Source organism: Cuculus canorus, chromosome 3 (genome assembly GCF_017976375.1).
Source record: "Cuculus canorus isolate bCucCan1 chromosome 3, bCucCan1.pri, whole genome shotgun sequence".
Lineage (NCBI taxonomy): Eukaryota > Metazoa > Chordata > Aves > Cuculiformes > Cuculidae > Cuculus > Cuculus canorus.
In genome coordinates this window covers 98,998,256-99,022,410 of record NC_071403.1, presented here as the reverse complement: position 1 = coordinate 99,022,410, position 24,155 = coordinate 98,998,256, and the positions used below count along the sequence as shown (strand labels likewise).

The 24,155-nt window shown below is 40.5% G+C and overlaps 1 long non-coding RNA gene across 9 annotated transcripts in view; it reads left to right on the top strand.

Moving 5' to 3' along the window:
• The first annotated feature begins 326 nt into the window (after positions 1-326).
• Positions 327-24,155, top strand: part of LOC128851641 (uncharacterized) — a 56,267-nt gene continuing 32,438 nt past the window's right edge. For 7 of the 9 annotated variants that reach the window (XR_008449009.1, XR_008449014.1, XR_008449012.1 and 4 more), the window contains exons 1-2: positions 5,934-6,051; positions 7,707-7,785. This is a non-coding gene — a long non-coding RNA (uncharacterized LOC128851641). Of the gene's footprint in view, positions 447-5,933; positions 6,052-7,706; positions 7,786-24,155 lie in introns of those variants that run through there. The other 2 variants (XR_008449007.1, XR_008449011.1) reach the window with 2 other exon arrangements.

Genomic DNA, 24,155 nt, shown 5'->3' with positions numbered 1-24,155 from the left:
TGTTTAAACTCTAGACATATCTGGATAAACCTTTTTAGATCTTTCTTAGCTCTTGTTTTAGCAGTTTGTTTCAATGGCTGTGCTAGTGACCTTTTTTTATTATGAAACTTCACGTTAATTCATGGCAAGCCAGAACATTATTATACATCTCTTGATTGTTCAAATTTTTAGGGCTTTGAAATGTAATCAAAGGTGGATTTATCTGATACTAGGAGATGGAACAGTTACCAGCCCTAAGTTTCCTCTCTTCTATTTTTTTGGGAGGTTACTGCCAGGGTAAACTGAAATTGGAGGTGGTTTATGTTAATGCTGCAGCCTGTAGACTACACTTACTGAGGAGTTTATCCAGGAGGATCAGCTGATCCCGCTGCAGGATGGTGACCTCTGGCAGAGACACAGGACAAAGACAGCTGCTTCAGCTCTCCCTGCTAAACCTGCTTAAGGTGGTGAGTGGGAGTTGTTAATACCATTATTTGTTTAATTGTAGGGCTAATAGTTTTTTTTTTTTGGTGTGCTTTGTTACTATAGAATGCAAAAATAGAAGCAGAGGAAAAATTGAGTGTGCTACGTGGGAGCTGGTTCCCAATTATTATTTTTTTTTTTATTATTAACAAGAGTCTAAAATGAAAAGTAACAAGAGGCATACTTGGTTTTAAACTTTCCAGTTGTATAAAAAGACAGCCCACCCTGAAACGTCTGGTGCCATGGGGGTGTACAGTGCTTTTAGGAATACAGGGCAAGGGTGAATTTTTAATCAGCTTTGTCGTCTTATTTTCCTCCAAATATAGACAGGCACGCCTTAGCTTTCTCAGTTTTATTGGTTGAGAAAAGACAGCCAAGTGTGCTCTGGGAACTGTTTGCTAGGGAAGTCTGTTAGAAAAATGGGAATCCAAAACTTATTTCTATTTTAATAAAGAGAGGATAAAGTTTTTAATGGTGATAGCTTTATGGAACTGTAACCCTTTCCCTTCTCCAGCTCTGTAATTTGTTTTATAAACAAAACAGAGATAAACCAAATGCTTGCTTCACAAGCTACTGCAGAGATCACATTGGCATTGTGCAGTGAGTTGTGAAGTGCTGTGTCCTTGCTTCAATATACCTAAGCTCTTAGGGAAAAACATGTCCTGTAGGAGCTACCTCCTATGCTCAGACCCACCATGAATCTGCAAACAATGGTCCTCTCAGGAAAGAAGCTGAGGGCACTTGGCAGTGGAAACTATCTTGACCATACTGGAGATGGTGACAGAATTGGCAGTGAGAGGGTGACTAGTCCTTCTGCAAAGCCTGGTCGACGGCCAGTTTTCATTTTCGTCTTGTTCGCTTTCTGTTTTTCTTTCTCTCTCGCTTTTGTTATTTATACCAATGAGCAAATGTTGCTTATTTTTAGCAGCTTTTCCATTTTGCTCAGACACTGTTCCTAAGTAATGGAATGCCTGTGGCCCTCCCTAGGGCATCATCCCACCTCTAAGAAAAGCAGACAAATTCAACCTTTGGTGTAGGGAGTTACTGATTTGCTTCCAGGCAAGTAGGTGTGTGCAGTACATGTAAAAGATGCCCTTGCATACCATATATTAGCACTCTAACATCTTAGTAAATGACCTTGCATGATCTGCCTTGAGCTGTTAGTGAGAAATTATTTCTTTATGTTATGAAGCTCCATAAAACAAGCAGCCTTGCAACTTGTTTGTTTTAGAGCATATAAAACCAAAGGCAAAAAACCAAACACATACACCCATTTCCACAAACAGAGCAAAAGAAAAATCCTCCCTTGAGTGCAGACAGTTTCAGTTCTGGGAAGAGCAGAGTAGATGGATGAATCCATGGAAGCAGATGCAAGAGTTACATAGGAATATGTGATGAAGGTGCTATTTTTTTCCTTTTCTTGTCTAGATCTTGTGTCACTGGGTTACTGCAGAGATGCTAAAACAAGGGACAATAGTTCTGAGGGAAGCAGTTATGGGAGGACTTCCACTGACACGTGGATGTCCAGGGAGCCTCTGCCTCACAGATTACAGCTGACCAGCGGCATTTTCCACTGAGTGTCCTAGCAGCTTTATGTCTACTTTCCTACTCATGAGGCAAATGTATGTACCTTAAACACTGTGCCTCTTCTAGACCCCTTTAGGCTGGAAATAAAACCTAAGGGAGTGTGTATTTAACCTGAGTTGACAACAAAGTTTATCCTTTCCTATCCTTTCCCAAAAGTACTTCAGAACCAAGCCGGAGTTAGTTAAGAGCCTCAATCTTAAACTGCAAGATAGGAGATGCAGATTTTTATGTCTTGCCTATCCGTGCCAGTCCTGTATCTCCCTGAGATATGAGAGGTTTGCTGGGAGAAGTGCCTTTGGTCACCACTGCCTGCTTTGCATCAACAGAGTTTTGCTCCTCCTAGTCACTAAACTTTGTATTACTGTTGGTGGGATATTTTCAGGCTAACACCTATTGCAGTTTCAGCTGGAGGGAAAGCAGGTGTGGAGGTTGTCCTACACCCTCAGTGTAGGACAGTGTCACTGGGATCCCATCCAGCCTGCAGGCATAACTGCACAACTGCTTGGTTCTCCCAGTAGGGTCTGCCGTAGTTTAAACACTTTCTGTAGGTTTCTTTCTTCCCCATTTCCACGCCCAACTAACTCATTCTAATAGGGTTAGGGACTTATTACATGCATGCTTATGCTGGCAGAGGAAATTAATGTGCTGCTGATGGAGGAAGGCAGGAGGCTAGAGGGTATTGTATAATGAGAACAAAGTTTATCCTTACTAATCCTTTCCCAAAAGTACTTCAGAACCAAGCACCTGAATAGGTGCAGTCGGAACAGCTGGTGTCTCAGTGCTTAATTTGCTAATGCTATGTCTACTCAAGTGTTCTCACTTTTGCCACTGCTGGGGAATTACCGTTGATTCCAATTGAAGCGTATTGGAAACAGGAGGAAGGGAATAAACCTTGTTTAGGAAGCAAAGTTTTGCTGCTTTTGAGAGGGACCTTAATAACTTTTCTACCATGAATCTTTGTAATCCTTCCACCTTTTTCCTGCTTCAGTTGCTGCTAGTTTTAACCTTACTCTGGTGCATCTCTGTGATGAAGCAAGTCTTCTCTGTACCAAGTCCCCATCTTTTTTACTGTGAGTCAAAATTCAGCTTTTATTAACTATCCCAAACCCAGGGGAAGCAGGGAAGGTATCTATTCTAAAGCAGCTTTTTAAAATCCAGCCCTATTTGTATACTACGATCTGCATGCCTCTCTGCCCCAAAATTACTAAAATTGCAGCACAGTTGTCCAAGGCTTATTTTTTAGTAAATGAATCTTCTTACTGGCATTCAGATCAAGTACTATCCTAGTCTTAAATGCAGCAAGTCATTTAATGTGTGGGATATAAGACCCATCTTGAATAACTATAACACAGTGTCAGTAGATGTTTTCATATTTTCAAGTAAGCAGGCTGATGTTGAGGAAAAAGGTTGGTCTATTAACACCTCTATTGAAAGCAAACCAACTTCCTTTCTATATGGAATAATTTTTTTTTTCACATAAGCCCTATAGTGTCTCTGACATGTTTGCACTCAACATTATGGTACAGATCACCCTTTATGAGTGAAATCCGAGGTTATATGTCTGTATTTAAAATCCATTGTGCACGGGCTATTATGCACTGGCTTGTGAATTCTGGAGGTGTAGGGGCTGTGGGTCTATATTTCAGGTACGAAGAGAACAGGACCTTTTTTAGCACTTGAACTACAACTCACACATATGAGTACCTTCGGCAGAGCTTTATAAATTCTGTTTATTCATAGCTGGCATCTCACCATCTGTATGGGCAGAATTACATAGAAGTATATATGTCCTGTACATAAAAAGACCATTACAGCATAAAAGTAAAATGAACCTGGGCACAGAAGTTGTTATATCTCTGTGGAAGGTTTTCTGTGGAGAATATTAAAAGACCTTTTGTATGTCCTAGCCAGGGCTCACAAGTGATTTTAGGTGGCAAGTGATCCATGCTTCAGTTTATACAGTTTCCGCAAGGATAAAGGATCTTTAACCAAAGACAGTTGAGAAATAGTGATGGTGGGAGAAGTGATTGTAACCAGCAAGCCAAGGAAATGTCAGAGATAGGAAGGCTCCTGTCCTGGATCATGAATCCTGGGGCTTTCATGGATAAAAAGTTGCAGCTGGAGTTGGAGAGGGTGTAATGACACACAAATCTCGGATTTAATCATCTTCTAAAGTCATGCCTAGGGATGGCTTACAGAAGATGAAAAATGCTAATGAACCCTGAGGAGGACTGATCTGCAGCTGTCCTTGATACTTACTTGACAGAGATCTTTTTTTTTTGTTGCATATATAACTGCTGCACAATGCTGTTTCCAGCAGCTGTGTCTTGGCTACTCCAATACTCTCATTGCTGGAAGTTTCTGAAACTCTGGCCAGCACCTGAAAAAATATTGTTATTTAAGATGGCATTAACATCTATGTTTCAGACCTGATTTTGTGCTGAGAACAAAACAATTGAAATATGAGAGGCTGTTTATGCCCTAGAAAGCTTATTTTCTATCTGCAGATACTTAGCTTTAAAAGAGGAAATGGGTAAAGGTGATCTAGATTTTTTTCATCAATATGAACTGGCTAGACCAGTCAGTGAGATCCTTAAGAGGTGTTAGATTGCAGTAAGATTGGAGCACTCTGGCAGAACTACAGAAAATTTGATTAAAAAAAAGAATATGTCAATCTACACTCGCTAGCTAGGCTAGAAGAAGAACCTCAGGAATAAAGGGTAAGGCTGAATTTCAGCTTCTTTTACTATCTTTACCACCAAATTCTTGTGTGCCTATACACAAAACCTTTCACTGCTGTGCCAGGTACAAAATTCATAGTTTGTGTCCCTTCTCTCCCTTTCCTACCCCTTGTTCACTTCCCCCACCCTCCCATATTTCCAGATTTTTAAAATCAGAAATGTTTACTGTGGGGAAACTATTATTGAAGCCCAGTGGTATAGAGACAGGAGCGCTAAATGCATATAAATTCAGGAGCTGAAGGGGTACATTCAGAAGCAAAAAAGGGTGCATTACTGGCATTTGTTAACTAAAACGCAATAACTAGCTGGAGGTAAGAGTTTAAGACTGTCCTCTGTGTTAACAGGCCCACATAGAGAAACTGGGAGAGCCTGGGGTAAAAACTGCAAGCTATCTGAATGCATTATTCAATGCTGTGTCTACGTTTTTAAATTACTGCAAGTAAGGTGACTTTTTGTCCTAGCAAGGATGATGCGTTAAATTAGGTGTTTTGCAAATGTTTAAATATGTGCCTTTGTTAATATGTTGTTGACTAGTTAATATTTCGAATAAAATCATTGTGAAGGCTTTAAGAAGTAACTCTTTGCCACTGATCATTTAATCATAATTAAAGGCAGTGAAGGAAATCTGAAATATTGAGTAGTTTCAGCAGTAAAACTGAGGGGAGGGTATCTTCTGAGATTCTGATATTTCTGATGCAAGAACGGAGATGAGGAACTTATTTTAAGGAATTGCTTTTGGAAAAATTTCACTGCTAATAATTTTTTATTCATGGCTTAGCCAAAAGAGGGGAGAACTTTAGGGAGAAAAAACCCCCAGAATTGCAACTCACTGCTAAAGGTGTTAATATAATGCTAAGAAACCATAGCCTTTCCACGGCGTAGCTGGTAGCATTACCACCCATCTGTGCCGAGTGGGATGTGCAAGCAGAAGTCAGGACTGAAAACCTTCCACCTGTTTTTTCGGAAAGTAAGTGTGCATACACTGAAGTTACTCAGCGTATTTGTTCCGTCTTTGGCAGTCTGGATGATGTTGTTACTACTGCTTTTCTGCTGTCTCATATCTCCCACTGCCATGTGCCAGATGATAGGGGAGCTGTGACATACCACACCCCCGTGGCTGGGAAGGGGGTCACATGGACTGGTCTCATCCAGAGCACTTTAAAGAAACCGATAAGCTCTATCTCGTTTAACTTGGCCTTTGGAAGATGATTGTGGAAATTTCTGCAAAGGAGGTGACATCAGTTGTTGTCACAGCTGCTGTGTAAGTCTGCAAGACTGCGTCTGTTCAGTATCTGGCTGGCGTGTATATGTGTGTGCGAGTAGATATTGTTAATAGATTGCATTTAAATAAAAAAGCAGTTCATGTGAAGTAGATGAGGTGGTTCAATCTCTTAGAATATGTGCATTATCATCGAGACCTGAGGCAATAATGGAGCACATAAACTTAATAAAGCAGAGAGATGACCAGCTTTGGAGGGCTGATATTGCATTGGAAACAAACCCTCTCCCAGGGGAATTCCAAGTGTTAGCATGTGGGACAAACTCCAGCTGCTAGCGGCTCAGACTTAAAATAAACCAAGTAAAATCCCATATTCAGGCTCTACCAACCAAGGCAAGCTGCTATTTCAAACCTTTCATCTCCTTTTTTCTTCCAGTTGGGTCAGAATGACAACAAATATTTTTGAAAGAGCATTTGAACCTCAGTATTTAACACAGCTTTCCTTGTGCTTCTCTGAAGTGATGTGTTTCTCAACATAGTTATCTAAATTTAGCAAAGAATCTGGTTTGTACAGGTTGAAATGCTGTTCAGGAAAGGCTGGAATTGAGAAAGTTAGAAAGAATATTTCTACCTTGTGTGACAATGATATTGCTACCAATACTGCTTTCTTTTGTACTACTTTCTTTTTTTGTTCTTTTGAAATCACACCATGACTTCAATAACAGAGGGCTGTTCTCCTTATTAAGTTGAACTGGGGAGAACCTTTTTCTTAAAGAGAAAAACCTGTCACTTTAGGGGGATTTGCTTTTCATTTTTTTTCTTTACATATTGAAGATGAAATAATTTAATGTGTCTATGTAAGACATCATAGCAGAATTTCAGGAAAAAGATGGCTGAGAGACACATGGTTGTTTGACAACTAGAATATGAATAACGTTGAGGAGGTCTGAAAATAGACTACAGTACTTTTTGCTTTGTGTTGTGGTTTGAGATTGACTTCAGGTTTTTGGTAGCTTTTTTGTTTTTTAAAATATTTTAATAACCCTCTGGTTATATTTTATTTCTAAGATACTTAGATGCTTGGGAGGGGTGGGAAACAAGCAACTTAATGCAATCTATGCAAATAATGTCTAACTTTTTTTTAATATTATCCTATATGAAACTTCATTCATCAAGACTACTCATTTTTTTGTGATAAAACCTGTTGAGCAATGTAGTGCATGATGATTAGAAATTTGATGCTCTTATTGCTGTCAAAACACAGATATGCAAGCTCTACTAGTCATCTTCAAAAGTGTACAAGTAGCTGACACAACTTACCTTTCTGCTTCTTCTCTTCTTCCCTTACACAGACACACAAATTCTTGTTCAAACCAACAAGCTTATGCGGAATACGTTTACAAGGGTGAACTCTGACAGGCAATGGTTAATCACATACAGTGCTAGGGATATCTTTTGAAGGCATCCTGATCTCTGTGACGGAAGTATTTGTCACTCAAACTATTTATAATTCTAGGAGGTTGGAGGGCAGACAGATGTTTATTTTTTTATATGAAAAAGTATCTCTGCCTCTGTACAAAATAAATGGGCTATGTCTGTATGGAAACGTTGGGCTGATCTTGTACTGTTTTCAGGAAATGCCATGTTTGCACCCTGGATGCACTGCTGCTCACTCCATTAGCGTTTCTGTCTTATAGATTGTTTTGTAGCTCCATGTCAGAGAGTCATCCACTGGACTTCTGATTTCTGTGGGCTGTTGGAAGAGGTCAGTGCAGGGTAAGTAAAGAAATGTGAAGCTGTTTTCCATGTAGCACCTCCATCAGAAAATTTTTAAGGGCTTCCAAAATGAATAAAACTATGAGCCTCAGCTATGGTGCTAACTGAAATTTTGTTTTCTAGATGGTGTGCAAAATATAATAAAGCCAGTCAGCCTTTGAGAAATAAGGCTATTATTCATCATGGGCTTTTTTTCTTATTTTCCTAGCCACCTCAAGCAATTAGTTTTGAGGTCTTTTTGACAAAGTTTACATGCAGGTCATCTTTCTCTCCTGTTCTTGTTATGTATCTTGAATTATTCTTAACTATGTATTTCTGGGAATTATGGGCAATGTATAGACAAAATGCCTTCAACAGGCATGCAAGGAATGTTATGAGGGTAGCAAACTTCCCATGTCCCTGGTCACTCAGAAGATTTATGTGCCAGTATAATGAGAATGAATGATGAGCTGTTGTTCATTGACAGAGACCCTGTGGGTCCGTCTATGCACAAGAGGCTTTGGAAGTTGATAACCTTTGTGCTTCAGGTTTTGTTTTGAATAGATAGAAGAGAAGAATATCGTTATTGATGTAAAACTAGATGGATAAACACAAGGGTATTAGCCAACATCTAGCAGCAAAGGTGAAAATCTGAGCTATTTATATAGTTGGAAACAAAATTGGGGTATTTTCATTTTTTTTTTGGCAAACAGTATCAGCTTTTATAGTCAGGAGATGCTCCTGCCTGGCATTTCAGCTTCTACTTTTTTAGGCCTTTGTAAGACAATGTGATGTATCACAGCTTTGGTCTGGGCACTGGCCAAGTATAAATGGAGAGGAAGATGTTGAACTCTGAAACCGTGAAGTCTTTAGGTCACTCTGAACTTGCCTGGAGACACACCATGTTAAAGTAATTTTTTTGCTGTTCAAGAGCCAGATAAGATGTCCTTAGACAGAACCACTATTACTATTGTATAAGTTACTCATCTCAACACCTTTCTCATATCATAGCAAGTTAATGACTATTTTGTGCATCTGGTATACATCCAGAACCCCTGTTGCAATGTCAAGGTTGCGTGAGATATCCCAGTTTGCATTAGTAAATGCTATAGAACACTATATTATTTTGACAAGTATCATAAAGCTGTATAAACAGAAACCATACTTTTAAGATTTTTTTTTCTTTCCTAAAGGATATGAAGTAAGATTAAAGACTGAACTTTGATTTTCAGATATATTACACTGTCTCCCTTCTCCTCCCCCCATCTCACATAATAAATTCTTGGGAACCTAAAAGATAAGAGCCTGAATTTTTTTTTTCTTTTACACACCTAAAATGTAGCTATCTTTAACAGAAGCTTAAGTATTATGTCTATTGGAACAGCATTAATTCCAGAAGAAACATCTGTCTTCTCTGGTATTTATCATTTCATAATATCTACTTTCTTATAAATTTTGGTTGTCTCAAATGTTCCAGCAGCTCCAAATTATGGGCTCCTGAGGCTGATTTAAAATTTCACTGTGCATTTTTGCAGTGTGATAAAGAACTCAAGCCAGTTCTTAAGGGCTTAAGTCCTATTCAGAAGTTACCCATGTGCGTAAACATTATTCTGAAACATATGGGAAAGAAGCGGGGACTCTTTTGCACATGCCTAGAAGATAATTGGAAATCACTGTGTTCTGTTTTTCAAAAATAAGAACCATAATCTCCCCCTCCTGGAATGACATGAAGCATACACATTTTGTCTTTGAAAGGCGTTCCCTCAGCATTTTTATATGTACCTACAATATGGTGGTTGGAATTACATTGGGAAGGTCTCCTTAACAACAATCTCATCACCATCCTCATATCTTTGCTGGCTGTAGCAGAGACAGATTCTTACTTTCCCCAGTGTCATTTTATATAGCAACCCATGGAAGTTAGAGGCATAACTGCATACGTTGCTTAGTGTTGGCAGCCAGGACAGATACCGGCAATGATGGGGAGTCTTATGTATGCCGTGCAAAGCTATGGGCAGTGACACTTCTTGAGCCAGGGGTCTGATGGGCAGGGGAGGCAGAAGGACCGGCCAGAACAGCCCCATTCTCCTGCATGGTGCAAGGGGCAAAACTGTTCTTTTGGGAGCTCCATCTTTCGTAGGTGTGGGCCTGTGCTTAATTGATTTAATTCAGCCCTGATCTTGTAATGGAAAATCTTGCATGATTACAGCTTAATATATCATAGTCTGTATTTGTGGCTGAGTTGGCTTAAGTTTAACAGTACCTTTAGAGATGCTCTGCTTGCAAAACACGTACCACTAGCCAAAGAATGCCTTTTATCAAGATGAGTGAGGAATATCCAGTGCTTCCCTACAGGCATGTTGCTACCTGTAGCCGTATTTGTTAATAGTAGATTATTGTAGTGTGGTTTATACTGGCTTTTTTCTTCATTATTTTGAATCTATTTATTTACTTAATTTTCCTACCATCAAGACACTCTTCCCCCCCCCCCAACTATGAATAATTGCAAAACCAGGGTCAGATGGTGAAACTGGATTGAAAGAAGATATTTAGGTTCTTCAGATAGTTCTCAAAAGAGCCTGTGGGCTCAGCTATGCTACACAGCCAAGTACACTCTACAGGTCCTTGAGCTAATGCCATGATCGGAAGCTCTTTTAGTGTTGTTGTGTTCTCCCTGGGCTAATTAACAGGGGTGCCTCTCAGCATACCTAATTAGCTCCATTCCTGCAGCATCCTCAGGGGCAGGGCTAATTAGCGTGGGTGCTTTGCTATACAGACACAGCTATATTGCCTCTGGGATCTAAGCTAGCATCCATGCATGGCTTTGCAATGTACCATGTAGACAAGCCAGTTTCCTCAAAGCTACCTCAGGATCTCTAACAACCTCTTGCTGTGTAGACTTGCCTGATGTGTTAATGAGACCCCAAAAGCTTATGCAGGGAGAAGGATGGCAGTTCAGCATGTGGGCCAGAGGGTAACATTTTGGGAGACAGATGTGTTAAGGTGAGTCCCAGACTCATTTGCATTTACTTTACCTCTGTATCTACTTGTTACCTTTGGATTAAAGACAGTATTAAAAGTAAGCACCAGCTACAGTGAGGCAAAAAAAGTGGGGCCTAGATTGAGGTGTATGAAAGTCTGAACCTGCTACCTTCCAGCTTGCTGGTTTTTGCTTTTAGGTTCTTAGCTAAACTTATAGTTACTAAATGATAGTTATGAACTAATGAACTGAAGCATTTTTAAAGCATATTTCCCCATTGCTGTGGTCAAATAATAACAGTAAAGTATCATTTATGGTTTTACAGACCCTGCTCTCTCTGATCTTGAAGCGCTTTGCAAGCATGAGTAAGCACAGCTTCACATGAGCCCTGTGATGAAGCAATGCAATGATTCCCATAGTACAAGTAGTAAATCTGAGATGCTAAGACCAGCTAAAAGTAACTTGCATTTATTAGACAGAACATGTTCTCTCTGGTTTAACCTATTCTTGTACCATGCTCACCAGAATTATCTTGTACTGACATTTTTCTTATCAGCATTATTTTAACTCACTGATGTTAGGTGATTGTAGATTCAGTTTAGCTGAGCTGACCTGAAAATGTTGCCTTGCACAATAGAACAGCGGCAGGAAGGTAGCTTATTATTCACAAAGGGGCTGTACACTGCAGAGAACTGATAAACAAAAGATCCACTGTTTCTCTCTTCTCACAGTATCAATAGCAACAGGCTGCACTGATACCTTCCCTGATAGTTCAGTCTTGCACAGAAAAACAGTGCCATTTGTGGTTGCAAATTCTAGCTTCTGCATGGGATCCTCATGAGCTCGGCACCTCCTAGGAGTTCAGTGGGAAATTTTTCTTGACAAGTGGAAAGGATTCATCAGAGTTGGCCTAATACATCTCTTAATCTTGCTTCACTTTATTCTCATCATTCTAACAACCCTAGAGATACATAACATACAGCTATCCAGTTTTCTCTTCTTCCCACAAGGAAAGCCTGTGGCTACACCTACAATACTTGGGAGTGATCTTGGGAGTGGTCTGAAGCTTGCAATGTTTATTGTGTCTTTGCTGCACGGAGTTCAGGTTGCCTGAGAGTTCTATCTCCTCTGGCAAATGATGGTGATGTCCATTTATGAAAGACCCTTTCTTTACTGGGAGGACAGATTAGATCCAGGGAAGTGACCTGGTCAGACAAAGGGAAGTGGCTGCTGGAGTCCCTCTGCAGCCATGTGTGTGCTCTTCAGTGCCTTGGCATGCACAGATCAGCCCAGAATGCATACCAGCAGGTAAAAAAAATGTAGGCGGTCCTAACTGTGTTCTTAAGTTCAGCCTTAAGGATGAGCATTACCTAAAATAAAGAGTAGAGGTAGCCTCTCACTTCCAACAGGGAGGAACACTGTGAGCAATGCTGGTGGGAGAAGGGTCTTTTGCAGCCAAATCACCCTGTGGCTGGTTCCACATCCACCTGCCAAAAGCAGCAACCTACCAAACCCTGCTGCGGTGTGAAAGTGGCTCATCTTCCCTACTTTAGTGCTTTGATCAGTTGTAGTTAGGCTCAGCAGGCAAGCTTTTTAACAAAAGGTCAGCAAGACCTCCTAGTTAGACCTCTTTATAACACCCTCTTCAGAAAAATGACTTTTGGTTTTAACAAATTACATGCAGTTAGAAAACAGCATTGCTTACATATATGGATCCTGCTTCACCGAAGTTCCTGCTTGAGCTATGTGAAACGAAATCTGTGATTAAAAAAAGGCCTTATGAGCAAAGAGGAACAAGAGACAATGAAATGTGTGTCTCAGCAAGACTTACACAGAGAAGCCTCAACATGTGTACAAGGTGAAAAAAGAATAACAGGATGACTTCAGCGTTGGCTTGTGACGGGAAAGGGAGGGCCCTTTTCATCACGGTCTGGCAGAGAAATGTATAGCTTCAGAAGAGGGAGGAAGTGCAGATCCTTACTTCAGAAATATAAATCCTTTTTTAACAAGTAACTGCAGCTGTAGGAGTTCCTAAAGAAAGGTGGCTTTCCTGATTCTTATATCTGTAATTCTTTCCCTGCCTGATGGAATGCTGCTATTGCTTTCATGTTGCTGCTTTGTTCATCTCCTGGGTGTTTAAGGGAGAGAGTAAGTGAGTGAGCAGCGTTATCATACAGAAAGAGGTCTCCAAAAGGTCAAAAATCAACACCAAGACCTGTACCAGAAACAGTTGGAAGCCAGAGCAGCCACATTCTTACTGAATGTGATTTTGTGATTTCCCCCCCCCCGCACCACCCAGAGGCTTAGGTTCCAGTAACAGATTCATCTTGCCTATCTTCAGCAATGCATCTTGTCACTTAAACTGTGGTTTATAGTCAGTGAGGCTAAATAAGGATGTCCAGAGGGCAATTCATCCCACCTGCATTAATCTGGGGAGGTGGGTGTGGTGATGGTGGAAATAAGTGCTCCTGGGAAGGGCTTGCCTGCTCCAGGTGACTGCACAGAGAGTCTATGCAACTTTGTGGACTGTTTTCAGTCCATGGTAAAAGTCTGAGTCATGTAGTGCTGCTTATGTTTTTGATTTGTCTGAAGCAAGGAGGTACTAGAAAAATACATGAAAGAAGCTGTTACCTTGCTTTTCTCAGACTGAAGCCCTGAACATTAATCAGACGTCACAAAAGTGTAAGGGTCCAAACCTTTCAATAAAGGATGCAGATAAGAACACTCGCAATTAGAATATGCTTGTAATTGAACAATTGCTAGTGGGATCTGAACATGGGACATTAGGTTAGTATTTGCATGCTGATTTTGGTCTATTACTGTTGAAGTTGTGATCAGGTTTAGAAGCTATAATAATTTACAGAGAATATGATACCCTTGAAAATGATTTTGCAGCACAGATAAAGCATAATGAATCACCTACTGCCATAATGCAAATTTTTCCACTCCCCTCCGTGTGTTCTATTCTGATATCTGCAATCCAGCAGTTTAAAAAAAGCAAATGGATTTTGATTTATTTTGTGCAACAAAAGTCAAGGCTAATTTTCATAGAAGTATTCAATTTTAGTATCAAGATAAGAGTGACGGACTCAGACGCTGACAATTTTATCAGTGCAGTCTAATGTATAACTCCTATTGTAACGACACTTGCCCTCAATTAGAAGTGGGTATGCTAGCAGAGGCGAGAGATTTTTTCAGCCTAATGCATCTCGGATGATTCCAGCCTGGGTGTGTTGCATATCTGTGCAATGTAGGAGAGGCTGGCAACTGTATCTTGCTCTCTGCTGCTTTTATTGGAGCCAGTGGCCAGTCGAGGTGCTCAGCACCCAGCAAGGCTGAGTCTGCTGGGCTCTGGGATGGTGCATAATTCTGCTGAGAAGAAAAAGTCTCATGAAAGAAGCTTGATTCTGTGCTTTTTCATCAATAGATTACTCTGCTGATTTTAGCAAAACTGTTCTTAGCATATGTGTGTGGAAAGGCAGACAGTTCCTCCTTAAATGACTGTACTTTGTGTAAAGCCAAACCCAGAACAGTGGATCCCTTCCCTCTTTTCAAATTTCTGGAGCCTCACTGAGGAAAAAATAAATACTTACAGAAATATGAGGTTTATGTGGAAGAACAAATTTAAATAGGAAGCAAGTTAGCAGAAAGTTTCTTGCTGAAACTTGAAACTATACTGAAACATCAAATCTAATGTCCCAGAGCTGTTTTCCTGCCATTCTCTTTATGACTCTATTTATGAATTTATGCGTGCCTAACAGGTATAACCCTAGCCTGAGGTATATATTTTGGTTCAGGTGGCAAATCCTTCCTGTGCCTTTTCCCTACTTCTTCTGTTTCCTATGGCAGCAGAAAAATTAGGACACGTTTGTAAAAGTGCTGTTTTCCTCCTTGGCCCATCGTGCTGGCTGACTCATAAGCCAAACATTGATAATATCAGCTGGCAGTTATTTAAGCATGAGGTTTTAGGTTAAGGAGTAACAATGAATGCAAATCTAGGGGGTGAGAGACTGTTTGTAATGCACGTGTGTGTGTTAGTGCTTGAACGATTTTAAGGATTGTTAACACAAAGCCCTGTAGCACAAAATTATAAGACACTATATAAAGAGTCAATTCGATGGTTCCTGTTCATTTTCGTGATGTGAAGGTATACCTGCTTCTTGGCTACCTCTCTAAAAATTGCAACTTGTCTTTGGGCTCAACAGAGAGGACACCTACCGTTTTCCTTGCAAACACCACTTGTTAGCAAGAGAGGATTGCTGCTTGCTTGTGACTGCCTCGTGAAAGAGGAAGATATTGTATAGTAGCTTATAAAGACTTTAGCGTTGCATAAATACTAGCAACTAATTAAGCTGTGCCTAGGAGTGTTCCGATTGGTGGGCTGTGGTCATCTTTGCCTGTGACCCATTAGAGCATTCTCTGGAGACAGGGCATCCCAGAGACCATCCCAATTGGCAGTTACGTGCAGCCACACACTTCCACAGGCTGAGAGGTTGCTAACATAGACATGGACCATATGTAGCACAGCTGGCCACATTTCTCAGGAATGCCCAGAGACAGATTTCATGGTCTCATTCTTTCAATGCAGCAATATCAATTGTGATGCCGTTTCCATACTATGAAGTGTTTCCATTTAGAAAATGTCCTGATTATTTTGTTAGGGGGAAAAGAGGTTATTTACGCTCTGCACAGAGGTTTTTTTTTTTTTTTTTCACTGTGGGTGGATAGGTCGGTTGACATTTTCTGGTGCCTCCGTCTTTTCCATAGCTCCTCTGCTGTACTGTGGAGGCAACTGAGTTGCTGGTAAAGACTCCTGGATGAGAAAGCTCTCACTGAGTCCTAGGCTGAAGCAGCAAAACACCAGTGAATGTACAAAGCAAGCCAGCAGCAGACAGGAATAATCTTAATTCTTGTCCTTTCCTACAGTGGTGACAGGAAGTGGAAGAGCTTCTGGGATACGCCCTCACTCTTCCTCTTTTTACTTTTAAGTCAAAGTCTGTTCCTGTTTCCAACAGTTGTCCACCCTCCACTTCTTTCTCAGTCCCAGGCGTTTAGATATACATATTTTTTTCCAAGGCAACCTGATTGAATATAATCTAGATTATATTAATGTAGGGATCAGGGCTGCTTACTTTGTATATTGAAATAATAGTTCTGATGTTTACTTTCTGCGATGTGTAGGAAAATCAGTCCATGATACTCATGTGAATAATGCTATGGACAAGAAAAAAACAGAGGTTTCATATGAAGTGAGATTCTGCTCAGACAGTTTAGTAGATGCATTAATGACAGATGACAGCATTCGTGGCATCTTATTTTTAGTCATTTCTGTTTGGTTTTGGGCAAAAGGGGATCAAGTGTTTTTTTTAGTTTTGGAAATTCTAGTTAGAAATGTGGGATGGTATTGAGAGGAATAGTTGATGACTCTGCCTGTAGACCTTCTCCTGTATTTGTGATTTATTGGCCTATACCACTTGACTGAAATTATTTAATTGTATTAGTTACATTGAACTGACCTGTATATTTATTCAGGAGGAGAGGGGCTTTGATTGCATCGACATGTATTACCTTTACTGAGGATATTAAACTGAACTACTTAAAATCCTCGGAACATTTGTGAATAAAGTATATAAACACACTAAAACATCCTAGAACAATTTACAAATAGTTTGGTTAGTGTTTAGAATGGCTTACCTTTAGCACATTTAATAGCTAATTCAGCATTTGAAACCAAACTAGTTACGTGACAGACTCAATGCAGGAATTAATTTTGATCATGTAATTTCCCATTAGGTGCCTACAGTTCATCAGAGGACTCATGAAAGATTCATCATTCCCAGGAACAGGAAATTCTTAGAAAAAGCTGCAGATGAATATTGGAAATTGTAGGACAAAATTTTGACTTCAGCATGTCTTGTTTATACAAATCCAGTTCAGCTGATTAAATTACAAACTTCATTCCTCTTGTATGAGCATGACCCAACTGAGATGTGAAAGTGGAGCTATTTTTCTGAAACCCTGTCCCACTGTACCTCACAGCTGTGTCTTTATCTCCCACTGTGGTTTTGGACAGCCATAAATAGAAATCATAGAGACCTCAATCTCTAGTTGCTAGCTGTAACATCACAAAGTGTAAAGTGCTGCAGAATCCTGTGTGCAGCTGAATCACCCGAGTTCCTCTGTGTTACTTACTTTATATTACATATTCATAGCATTTTTAGGTGTTTTTTCAGAAATGGATCTTACTAGATTCACCTTACAGGTAAAAAAAAAAGCCACAACACTTGAAAGCAGACAAAGCCTCTCATGAAAGTTCACTGTACCTTCTTTGAAAACAAAATACTTTGTCTCTTTTTAAAACTTGTGATGAAACCCCCTTTCCAAGAACTTCATAGAACTTTGCAGCCTTCAGTCTGCATAATTGTAGATAGAAAGGGAAATGCTTTAATGACCTGGGGGTCATCAAATTTACTTATCCGAGTAAAGATCAAAAGATTGAGTTCTGTTGCATGGGATAAGTGATAAGAATAAGGTATTCCACTCAGGTGCTGTGAACAAGTTAAGTTATGCCTTCTTCCCCTGCAGCATCAAATAGTTATGCTGTAACCATTGCTTCCTATTCCAAAGTGTTTTGTTCTAGTTTTATGTACTGTGCAGTTGGGAGGATATTCTCTCCCAGTGGTGGGAAGGAAATCTTGTGTAAGCCATGTTTACTTCATAGAAGTTAAAGTTGTTTGCAAAGTTAGTTTCAGTCTGTTCTAGGAGGAAGTGGCATAAAGTATCTGTAGTGTATTCATAATGGATTTTAATGATGTTGTGTAAATGTGTCCAGATAGGCAATTTGGTTAAATCTTTTTCTTGACAAATTTAGTGGCCTTCCACAACAAGGTTACAGCATATGTGGGTAAGGGAAGAGCAAATGGCATCATTTACCTATGCCTGTGCAAAGCATTTGACACTGTCCAACACGACATTCTTGTCTCTAAATTGGAGAAACATGGATTTGATGGGTGCACCAGTCAGTGGGTAAGGAATTGGCTGGATGATTGCACACAAAGAGTTGTGGTAAGTGGCTCAATGTCCGAGTGGAGGCTGGTGACAGATGGTGTTCCTCAGGGTCAGTATTGGGATTGATGCTGTTTAATATCTTTGCGGGTTACACAGTGGGATTGAGTGCACCCTCAGCAAGCTTGCTGACCACCCCAAGCTCTGTGGTGCAGTCAACGCAATGGAGGGAAGGCATACCATCAAGAGAGACCTTGACAGACCTGGCAATGTGCACTTGCAGCCTAAAAAAGCCAACTATATCCTGGGCTGCATCAAAAGAAGCATGACCAGCAGGTAAAGGGAGGTGATCCTCTCCCTCTACTACACTCTGGTGAGACTTCATCTGGAGTACTGCATGCAGCTTCGTAAGAAAGACGTGGACCTATTGAAGTGAGTCCAGAGGAGGGCCACAAAGATGATTAGAGGGCTGGAGCATCTCCCTTATAAGGATAGGCTGAGAGAGTTGGCCTTGTTTAGTCTAGAGAAGACTTCAGAGAGACTTTATAGCAGCCTTTAGGTACCTGAAGGACACCTTCAAGAAAGCTGGAAAGGGACTTTTTACAAAGGCATGTAGTGATAGGACAAGGAGTAATGTCTTTAATTGAGAGAGGATAGATTTATATCAGATATAAGGAAGAAATTCTTCACTATGACGGTGAACATAGTCAGGCACTGGAACAAGTTGCCCAGAGAAATCGTGGATGCCTTGTCCCTCTGGGAGTGTTCAAGACCAGGCTGGACAGGGCTTTGAGCAACCTGGTCTAGTGGAAGGTGTCCCTGCCCATGACAGGGGTGTTGGAACTAGGCAGTCTTTAAGGTCCCTTCCAACCCAAAACATTTCATGAAAGTAGGAGACATGTTTTTCCATGATTCATAAAAACATAGTGATAGTTTTATATTTGTGTACAGCCTAGCATTCAAATACAGGAAAAGAGGAGGGGTCTGATTTGACAGATAAAATGAGTTCTTGTAAGCCCAATTTCTAAACCAAAGGAAACTGCAGACATTCAGGTAAACTACAGATGATATTTGAAGTTTCATTAATCTTGTTCATTAATCTCTGCTTCTTTGCCTCTGTTGCATCTACCATTGCCTGCTCTTCTAAAACATCTCTACTGTCTGCTTTTCAAGAACTTCGTCTAACAGAAATGCCCCTAAGAAGTGAGTCAGTAAAGTATTTACCAAGACACTCTTAAAACCTTCCATGTCATGGTGTGTAAATATCATTGCTCAATGTCCATGCAGTGTTACTGATGATAACTTGCTTAATTTAATTATTACAAACCTTTTTCTTGGCTTTTTATTGCAGTTCCTTGGGAATCAGAAGCTAGCAAGCTTCTCATATGAGTTCCCTGTGCAATCAGTAATGAATGGTGATGATAGCTGAAATAGAGCTTTCAAATTCTTTAGTGTTTTCTAATCGTATTTAATACTAAAGTTTTCCATTTTTTTTTCCTGAAGTAAGATACTGTAATTTCTTGTGTGTACTGCATGTCAGTAGTCACACAGAGCTTGGATCAATTCACAGGCGATTCATATTGCTGCAAAGGCTGCCCTTTTTCAGTAATCCGGTTCTCAGATGGGAAGAATCTTTCTATGTAATTTTGAGTGTCTTAAGTCACTTTTGTTTTCTTCATTGAAGGCCACTCCTGGAATATTTTTAGTTTGTTCTCCTGGCCTGGCTAGTGGGGATGTTGAAATAAAGGTGCAGCTGTTCATATGTTTAAATGGGGAAAAAAAATATTATTTTGAATAAAGCTAGATCCCCTCAAAGGCTACTGCTTCTCTGCTGAACTGGTGTGTTACATAAGCGGTAGACATTCCTCAGAAATAGTTGGGACTTCCAAGTTAATGGTAGGGCTATTGTGGTAGTGCAGGACCAGATTCCTAGCAATGTCTGGACAGGCTCTTGCTGTCCCCAGTGGGACCAACTCCTTCTTCAGCTCAGGGCTGGGGTGGTGAGGAGGAGAAAGAAAGGGCTTTGGAATAAGGAGAAAACAGGAATCGAGTGATACATGATATAACTGAATTTGGCCTGGTAACACAAATATGAACCAGAAGACTCTGCTGAACACTCTGTCAATGTTGTTTACATAGGTGGGAGCTCAGGTGCAGTGTCCATTAACTATAGGGGCTAGCATATGTGTCCCCACAGCAGTTGACAAAGAAAGGGAAGTGTAGCTTGCCCAAATAAATGCTAAAACAATTCTGCAAGCACAGAGTCAGGTAAGCAAGGGCAGCGTGGATGAAAAACAGGCTGGTTATTGATTGAGACATATGTATTGGGACACCAGTAAAGCAGAATGCTACATGGAACAGTGAATGTTGCCAAAACCACAAGAAAGAGTGCAATTTTAATAACAGAATACAATTGCATTGTGTTTAGCATGTCTGGTATAGTATTTATCCTACCACCTGCAAGGTTTGCTACCAACATAAAATCTGAGGAGAGATGAATAGGTGGTGGCAGTAAATGCTCTTTTTAGGACAGTAAGACCAATACTGATTTATTTACTGCTAATTAATGTACTGTCCAAAATGTATCGGGTGTCTTGCAAGAAGGCCTGAGAAAAAGAATAAATCCAACCTTTAAGACAGAGAGATTTAAATCCTGTTGTTTCAGACCTTTTTCACTCTCCCCAGTGTGCATTTTACATCACTGAACACTGAGTTTTGATTAAATGCTGTTCATGTCAGTGAGATGACTTCTGTTGACCTGTGTAAGGTTTCTGTAGGAATGCATCTTGCCATATTCTCTCACAACATTTAATGTTAGCTTTAGGGTCAGCTTTGGTAGCATCGCTTGACAAACAACAGGAATCAAGGCCTTATCCACCAATTTTTAAATATTCATGTATCAACACTGAATTTTGACCATTGTTTCTATCCTCTCATATCACCTGCAGTAATGTCAAGCAACTTCTCTATGCCACACCTGCAGGTGCTCCTAATGGTTCTTGTAGACTGTGAAATGATTTATTAAGATATGATCCATATCAGAGAGATTACAGATCAGAAGTGGTCTGATTAAAATATTTGGCAGGCCATGTTTGCTTGAAGACATGTTAAGAGACTAAAAGAATGATCTAGAAAAAAAGAAGTTACTGTAATGAGTAAAATATTTTTCTTCTTAAGTGTTTCTATGATCTTTTTCTAAATGATCCATTTCACCTCTTCAAAGATTTAAGGAATTACATAAACTCTTGAATATTTTCCCTTACAGCAAATCCTACAGTACCGTCAAATGAATTCCAAATATACCCTTCCTGTTTTTCTATATCTTGTTGCGTTTCAAGATGATAGCTAGTATGTTATGATCCAGATCATTGCTTCAAACGGATAGTTTGCTCTCTAGCTAGCTTACGTCTAAGAGACGTGCTGACCTGGAATTAAAACTGTAGCAAAAACTTATAACCTAGATGCAAAACGTTGGTCTTTGAAGAATTATTAAAGTTGCTAATAAATTAGTCTGTATCATTTTTCAGGTCTCACAAACCCACTTGAGTTTAGGTGGCATGAAGGCAACTTAAATTTATACAGGGCTCTGAGTAATTTCAAGGTATTTACACAAGTGCAGCTTAACTTGTGTTGCCTAGATTCAATGCAACAAACCTTGGAGCATGTGGTCACTATTTAAGACTTCTGCAGTTGATCAAGAGGCGAAGGCTTTGGCTGTGTGTCCTCAGGTTACTGATTAGGTAATATTTGTACACCTCTATGGATAAATAACAGGTTTGTATAGAGAAGTATGTAAGTATTGGGTATTTTGGTTATTAATTGGTTTTTTTTCCCAACTGATGTAACCTGTTAAATTCACTGCTGAACGTATTTAGCAGGCATTCCCGATCTGTGCTTGCAGCCCCCCCCTCTTCCACAGTGTCTGAGGACTTCATATTTCTTTAAAAGGTTTTGTGAAACAGGAACACTGTACTGTCCTTGTTTGATGGGAAGAATTGAGACTCAGTACTGCACTGAAAGTGAACTCTTCACCCCACACAAGTGAGCGTGTGTGCTGGCCCACAGTGTGGCACCACGCTTGCTGTGCACTGCTGTGCTGGGGAATGGGCTGCAGGACAGGTGCCCGGAGCCATCCTGGGGTCCCCTCACTGTGCCCTGTGCAGCACGACTGGGTGGCGGGCAAACTGCCTGTGGCTGCATGGGGCCTTGAGGGTCCCTAGGTTTTCTAGTGCTTGTGGGGAAGCTTTGGCCCATTTGTCTTCTTTCCTAAGGTGCTGCGTGGAGTGAACGCAGAATTAATCTGAGCAGCCACAATGCCTGGAGGAAGGTCGGCCATGTCATGCAAGGCTTACAAAATTGGCTTTTCTTTGGGCTTGCAGCAAGGTTTGGGCAGTGCAGAGCTTTGCATGCCCTCCATGGGCTGAGAGGGGCAGGAGTGTTTGCTGGCTGGCATGTCTCCGCAGCTGCTGGTGGCTTTGCAGGGAGAGACATTTCTGGTGCCACTTCTGTACACTCACCTTGCCTTGGGTTGGCTTTCTTTGGAAGGCAGCACCAGGCTGTCCGCAACAATGTGCCTGCCTCCTGAAATAAGGCTTTTCTCCATTTCAACAGACCTTAGTTTCATTTTTGTGATGAGCATTTACAGATTATACCCTCTAATAAATAATGCTTCTGTGGCAGCTGTTTTGTCCAGCTATCATCATGATGTAAATATTTTCACACAAAGATCCTTGGATACCTACTAATATGGTACAGTTTCTTATGTTTGCTACTTGCTATTTATTTGCCTGAGAAACTTGCTGAATTCATAATGTATTTTTTTTCCACTCTGCCTCTGTTTCAGAGTAGTGTTTAATCCACTACTGGCAATAGAGTTTTCATACTTGTCACTATAATAAATAACTAAACCGAAAGAAAAGTAACTAAGCTCCTTTAGCTTAAATTTGGCCAGCATTTGGTTTAACAGTGAATCTTAGAAAGCTTGTTTTTCATTTGTCCTGAAACCTTGCCCCTCCTGCCTCCCCCTTTTCATGCCAATAAAAGGTAACCAGAGACAGATGGAGGCTCTCTTTCTTACCACCCTTGAATGGGAGTGTCTTCTGAATGCCTCTTTCATGTACCTGCAAAGCCCCTGCTCTGCTAGCTGCTGTCGCCGAGGTTCTCAAAGATTGAATAGGTTTTCATTGCCTGCATTTCTGGTCTGAAGCAGACTGAGAGAAATGAGTGCTAAGTAAACGTAGTGGCAGCCCTGCCAGCGTCAGCATTCCAGCCCCCAGCGTCGCTCTGGACTGGGACACTGTCGGCACAGGCTTTTGCATATCCAGCTGTAGGGTGGGTTGTTTTACTTGTTAGCAGTTGAAAAGAAGAGGGATGTGAGGCAAAGCAGAGTGGCGAGTCTAGTTGTTATGAGGCTGTTTATTCTTTCTATAACAAGTGTGTGGTGCCTTACTGTTGTTGAATGGGAATTTAATACACTGATAAAGTAAAACTGTAAACTTACCAAGTCTGTTTTTAGCTGCCTTTGTTCTGTGTCTCCAAACATCTGCAGAAAATATATGTTCAACAGCACTCAAACACTTCTGTGAAATAGTATGTGATTTTATTCAGCACCTCTGCAGAGAACTGATTAACCTACTATGGCTGATTGAAGTCAATAGAAAATTAAGGTATCTGTCTGTCTTTCCATGCCAGGCCTTTCACATGTGAAGTCAGTGTCTGCAGGCTTTTCGGTGAAAAGAGAGTTTATTTTTAGTTTTCTGTCATAAGGATTTTACAAATATTCTGTTTTAGTTTAAAGATCAAGATTTAGGAAATACAGGTACATAATAATACAGGTTTTTGGATTTGGTGTTTTTATTAGGGGAAACTCCAAACATTCTCATGTCCAGCTTACAGTGGAAGTTAAGACATGGAAGGACTGTGCATTCACAACATGGTAATAACAATGTTAGAGTATTGTCTGTTGCAGGAGGCAAAAGAACCTGAACTGCATGAATTAGGGCTTTGTTTCCATAATACACCTAGGCATTGTGTAGACAGGAAAGTTTCTCCCTTATTTTGAAATAACCCCATTCCTTACCACACGTAGGCACTCTTATACCAGCTCAAGACCTTCCCAAGTGAAGACTGTTTTATTCAGGAATAAGAATGTGTGCTCAAGAAGTTACCTTGCTGTAAAGGTAGCCTGGGTTAAGCAGATCCTTCCAGGTTGCTTTCTTCCACTTGCTTCTCTGTGAGCTAGAGAGGTCACTCCTATTCCAGCTCCTTGTTTAAGATGTTTTGCTGGGTGATACCATTTCCTTAGCTCTGCAATGTAGTTGACTTGGACAATTCTCCCCTTCCTGTTGTACTTCCACTGAGTTGGTGGCTAGCATTGAGGGCACCTTGACACGTCAGCATTATTTAG